Raw genomic sequence first — 6,359 nt, forward strand, 5'->3', positions numbered from 1 at the left:
TCAACATCTGCAGAACTTAGTAATGCACAGCTAAATAAAATGCAAACTTTAATAAATATAAATGAACATAGGGGACAAGACAATGATGGTTTTACGTTAGTCCACTTAAAGAAGAAAACCAGACAAACAAAAAGAACTACGGTGAAAATGATAAAGCTGCCGACTTAGGAGTTCAATGTAAAAGGCTTGGCTTTACCTTTCTAGAGTTAAACGAAGTGTCACAACAGAAACTATCTTCGATTATCTAAAAGATCAGGAAGAGTTTAAAGAGGCTGATATTATTATTAGAGAACTACCAACTAACGAAAACCAAAACAAATGTTTTATGTGTGGTGTCAACTTCGAATTAAAAGACGAAATCTATAAACCGTCGACTTGGCCAAGATCTGTCGCTTACAAGCGTTTCGATTTCGGGAAATACCAACAATATAATCGTCGCTCCGAGGATTTTTAAATAATTTCTTCGTTAGGGACTCTCAAACCCAAAGTAAATGTCAAACTTCCATAGTTCACCAAAATATCCGAAGTATTAATGCAAGGAAACCGACAAACTTATATTTCCCTATTTTACACTGCAATATACAGGGAGGACTTGCACGTAAATCTTACGATATAAATTTGATACTTCAAAGTAATAATGTGAATGTTTTATGCCTTAGTGAACACTGGTTGAAAGAAGATAAACTTAAAGTAACCAATATTGAAAACTTTAATTTAGTGTCTTATTTCGCAAGAAAGTGGAGGAATATGCATATTTGTAAATAATAAGTTCAGTTTTGAACAGCTAAATTTACGTCAATGGTGTATTGAAAGCAAAGTTGAAATATGTGGAGTAAAAGTTAAAGTTCATGGAAGTAAAAAATATTTATTTATTGTAACTATATACAGACCTCCTTATAGTGTGAATTTTAACACTTTTATTACGAAGTTTGAACTATTGTTGCAGAGTATTTATAACAATAATAATTTTTACGTCATATGTGGAGATTATAATATCAATTTTTTAGAAAATAGCAATCAGAAAAATATTTTAATAAACTTATTTTTAGAATACAACATTAAATTTCACATAAACCTACCTACTAGAATTGATAAAAATTCTTCAACATGTATTGACAACTTTTTTCCAATTTAGATGTTCAAAAGGTGAGTGTGACACATTTCTGTCAGATAATACTTATCAATTATGTGCTTTTGATATGAAAGTTACTGAAGAAAATCCTCCAACTATTTTTACCAGAAACTTATGCGATGCCAACTTAATAACTTTTCAAAATATTTTAGCTAATATTGATTGGAGTGCTCTATATGTGGCTGGTAGTTTTGAAGAAAACTTTTCAATATTTTATGATCCTTTCTTATATTATTATAATACTACTTTCTTAAAACGTAGTAACTACCAGACCAAAACAAAAAACGTGGTTTGCACATGATATTAAAGGTTTGCATGGTCAATTGTGTCACGATGAATAGATTAAGAAAACTCAATAACCCACAGTACACGGAACGATACAAGAAATTTAAACAAGAATATCAAAAAACTGTTAAAAAACATGAAAAGGAACAATATGATAATCAATTTAGAAATAGCAATAATGTAATGAGGGAAAGTTGGAAAATAATTAATAAAAATAGAGGTAAAAACTGTAAATCAAATCAAAATTTATTATCTTTTAGTAGCAACGGTGACTTACAAAATTATCATAAAGCTGATCAAATCAACAATTATTTTATTAAGGCTGTAAAAAATAATGAACTATCAGTTGTTAACCGTACTATACAAATTAACCAATTAATTCAATTCAAGTTTCTTTTTATCACCAACCACTGAAAAAGAAGTTATATCTATTGTATTAAAAACTGCTTCTAAAACAGCTGCAGGGGTATACGAAATTGATGGAAAAGCTTTGAAACATGTTGCCACTTATATAGCTTTACCACTATCTTATCTCATAAATGAATGATTTGCATGCGGAATATTTTCAGATGTAAAGGAAACGAAAGGAATCCCTATTTTTAAAAATAAAGGATCTGTAACGGATATTGCAAACTATAGGCTAATATGTGTGGCAAGCCAGTTCTCTAAAATATTTGAAGCAGCCTATGCAAATAGATTAACAGGTTATTTAGAACATTTTAAAATATTTCCTGTTATTCAAAACGGGTTTAGAAAAAAGAAATCTACAAATATTGTTATTTCTGACTGTCCTCAATTTATTTATAACGCACTAAATGATAAATTTAATGTATTGGGTCTCTTTTATGACCTTAGTCGTGCATTTTATACGGTTGATCGTGAACTCTTATTATAAAAATTGCATGTTATTGGAGTACGTGGTACTATCTTATCTAAGTAATAGAACTCAAGTAGTCACTGTGGATAATGTAACGTCGAGGCCACTTCAATGTACGATGGGTGTACCTCAAGGCTCAATACTGGGGCCTTTATTTTTCATTATATTTGTAAGTGACCTAAACAAGTTTTGTTCAATGCCAGATAAAATTGTTCAGTATGCTGATGATACCAATATTCTCATGTCTCACAGTGAACCCATACAACTGGTGGAAAATACGAATATTGCGTCTGCTGAATTTAGTACATATTGTAAAAATAATGGACTCAAGCTCAACGTAACAAAAACACATTTTATGCGTTTCTTACCAAAAAACTTAACTCCAAATTATGACTTTTATTTACTTGTGGATGGCAAATCAGTAGAAAGTTATACCACAACGAAATTTTTGGGGGTAACCCTAGCTCATAAACTTACATGGGAAACTCACGTAAACCATGTATCGCAAAGTTAAGTACATGTAGCTATATAATGCGTAATTTAAGAGAAGCTGTCTCATTTGATATATTGCGAATGATTTACTTTAGTTTAATCCAGTCTGTACTTCAGTATGGCCTAATATTTTGGGGTTGCTCATCTCATTTTGAACGGGCATTTATAGCTCAAAAAAAGTTTTAAGAAGTATGTATGGCGTTCTAATTTCGTATAGTTCCAAGCCACTATTTAAGAAGTCTAATATTTTAACACTACCCAGCCTTTTAATTTTCCAATTAATATTGCACATTGAGGAAAACAAGCTCAAGTTTGACAGAAATGAGGACATTCATTCACATAATACTAGAGGTAGATCAAATTTTCGACAACCTTTCTCTAGATTACGTGTATCCCAACATGCACGTGAATATAGTGGAATAAAATGTTACAATAAAATAGTCAATATATAAGAGAACACATTCTACAGTATTGATGAATTTTTAACATTTTTGCAAAAATAGTTCTAAAATTTTTATTTGTAACTTTTATTTATTTCTTATTTACTTTATTGTAATCACTTTTTATTTTAATCATGTGTACTTTTACTATACAGTGATGAGCCAGCTAATAACCGGCAAAATAGCACAAAAGATGGAAAACGTATTAAGTTGTGATGTAAAAAGAAATGAAACTAATCGTGTTGGAAAATTTAGCGACATTAATCTATAAATTTACATTATATTGATTGTTTTCCACCTTTAGACGAATCGCACGAATTTGGAAACTACCACTGTCACAGTGACAGTTTTAGCAGACATATTCCTCTGATACGTGTAAAGGTGGGAAACAATCAATATAATGCAAATTTATTGGTTAATATCGCTAAATTTTCAAACTCAACTAGTTTCATTTCTTTTTATCTCACAACTTAATACACGTTTTCCATCTTTTGTGCTATTTTGCCGGTTATTAGCGCGCTCATCACTGTATATTGTTACTCTATTGTACTAAAATTTTGACTAGTCCTATAAGATTTATACATTTTTTTGCAAAAATTGTGTAAACTTTGTGGATGAATAAGTTCTATCTAATTATTATTTTATATTTATATTGTTTAGTTAGGTTTTATATTGCTATTTAGTTAGGTTAATAATACATTTTATCTCCTACTGTTTATATTTTTAGAGTTGTTAGTAATTATTGTTTTATTACTTGCCTTTTTATTAATATAATTTTAATTTTATAATATGTATGACGAGGAAGGGAGCCTTGATTTTTTAAATTACGATAGTAGTGAGGATGATTTGGAGCTGTTAGTGGAACCCAGAAAAACCATAAATTATTTAGGTAGATTGGTTTTTATTTGAAATTTGTGCAACCACTGATTATTAATAAATTTTAGATGAAGTTGTTCCGCAATATTCTGAGGAAGTTTTTGTTGAACACTTTCGTGTTTCAAAACAAATTGCCGAAAATTTGGCTGAAAGATTCAAAAATAGTGGATACTTCAAACGGAAGAGTGGTCACCATGGCAATATTTCACCGATACACCAAGTAAGTTCGTGTTGCATATTATAATGACATTTGATTATGTTGTTGGTTTGGGTTTATATGGCAATTTTTTATTTATTAATCATTGTTTCTTATCTTATCCTAAAACTAATGCTAATATTAATCTCTAATACGTAAACAATTCTACTAATAAATAATTATTTTTATAGTTTTTTAATAATTTATTAATAACATATTTTCTTTGTATTTTTTTTAGAGGCATCTGATTGAAAAAAATTACATATTTGTTGCATTTTGCTTGTAGGTTCTTATATATTTATGGCATATGTGACACCAAACGTCTAGCTTTAGGAATGTGGCATATCGATTCGATGTAAGTGTAAGCACTATAAATAGAATAATCTATTGCCTCACTATGTTTTTAAGTAACCTTGCCCAAGAAAATTGATTTCCTAAAATAATAGGTGCAACAGATGGTTGCCATATTAAAATTGATAAGCCAGATAATGATACAGAGTCCTATATTAATCGTAAAAGATATTATTCAATACAAGTAAGTAAATGTTTTTTGTAGTCATACTTTTTAGTGTGACCAACTCCAATTTAGTTGAATTTGGGGCAAGACTGAAAAAAAAATACCTGAAACCCAGGACTTTTCAATGAAAATTTGTCCATTTTTTTAATATAGAACTTTAATATCATCATTCTATTAATTCTTTAACATTTAAATGTGGACCATGATATTTTTGATGGAATTAAGCCACAATTGGTTGTAATACTAATTACATTTTTGTTAGTTTTTGACATTTCGACTTTCAATTCGGGATAATTCTCAAAAAAGGAAAAATTAGAACATCAACTGATTTTTGATTTTCACATAAATATAACCCGATAAGTGTGTTCGCGGATACCTATCGGTGACTAATCGTTGACAACTCCTAATCTCCCCTAATATAAATAATACCGTTAATAGATAAATATTAGGTATATTTACCTAGTATAATTTAATAATTAGTTATTAATATTAATTAAAAGTAAATATACCTTGTATATTTATTTATTAACGGTATTATTTATATTAGGTGAGGTTAGGAGTTGTCAATGACTAGTTGCCTACAGGTATCCGCGAACGCATTTTAGGATAACATAAAAATGTAATTATCATTTACAACCAAAAGTAGCTGAAAAATATGCCACAAGAAAACAGCTTCAGAACATATTCGTAGAACTATAATACCACAATATAAAATTCATGCGTTTTGGATGTGGTATTAGCATTACATTCTAGAAATTGTAGTTTTTTACGTCCCACCAATTCAATTTAATGTGAATTCTTGTGAAGATAAAAGTATTCAAAATTTCAAAAGAGAATTTTACTAAAACATTGAAAATTCAGATGCCCCAGCACCGAATCCTTGTCTGGGACACGACTTTGTTAGTTTGGACCATGTCCCGTATTTTTCGGACTTGAAATCCAGGGTCAGTTCACGACAGACGTGTCTTCCGAACTTCCAACCTAGGAAATCATTTAGAGGAAAAATGTGGAAATTACTTTTTACTGGGAGACAGTGGATATCCATTAAGAAATCATTTACTAACTCCATTCAAAGATAGAGGACGTTTAACTAGGAGACAAAACAATTATAATATTAAGTTGGCACGAAACCGATACGTAATAGAACACTCTTTTGGTCTCCTGAAACAAAAAATTATTCAATTGTTCCATGTGAAATTAAGAAACATAGAGGGTTTCACCTTAAAGCCAAAAAAATTGCTCAGTTGATTCGAGCTGCATGTGTACTGCACAATATAGCCCTAGAGGATGAATTTGAGGCAGTTTAGAATGTAGAAAATGATATAAACGTCATGCCGATTAATGGAAGATGAAGATGAAAATAAAAGGGAAGTAGAAACTACAGTTCAAGTACGAAATAGGATATGCATAGTACTTCAAATGTAAATAAACCATAGATAATTGAAATTACTTTTTACTACACGCTACTAAGTATTTTATTATTTTGTGTTTGTTAAAAGTAATATTCACTACATACCTTCTTCCTATGTTATCATTTTATATTG

The 6,359-nt window shown here is 29.8% G+C and overlaps 1 pseudogene; it reads left to right on the forward strand.

Annotated features, from left to right (window-relative positions):
- Positions 1 to 4,695: 4,695 nt before the first annotated feature.
- On the forward strand, positions 4,696 to 5,955 carry LOC126891444 (putative nuclease HARBI1; annotated as a pseudogene).
- The last annotated feature ends 404 nt before the right edge of the window (positions 5,956 to 6,359 follow it).

Source organism: Diabrotica virgifera, chromosome 9 (assembly GCF_917563875.1).
Source record: "Diabrotica virgifera virgifera chromosome 9, PGI_DIABVI_V3a".
NCBI lineage: Eukaryota > Metazoa > Arthropoda > Insecta > Coleoptera > Chrysomelidae > Diabrotica > Diabrotica virgifera.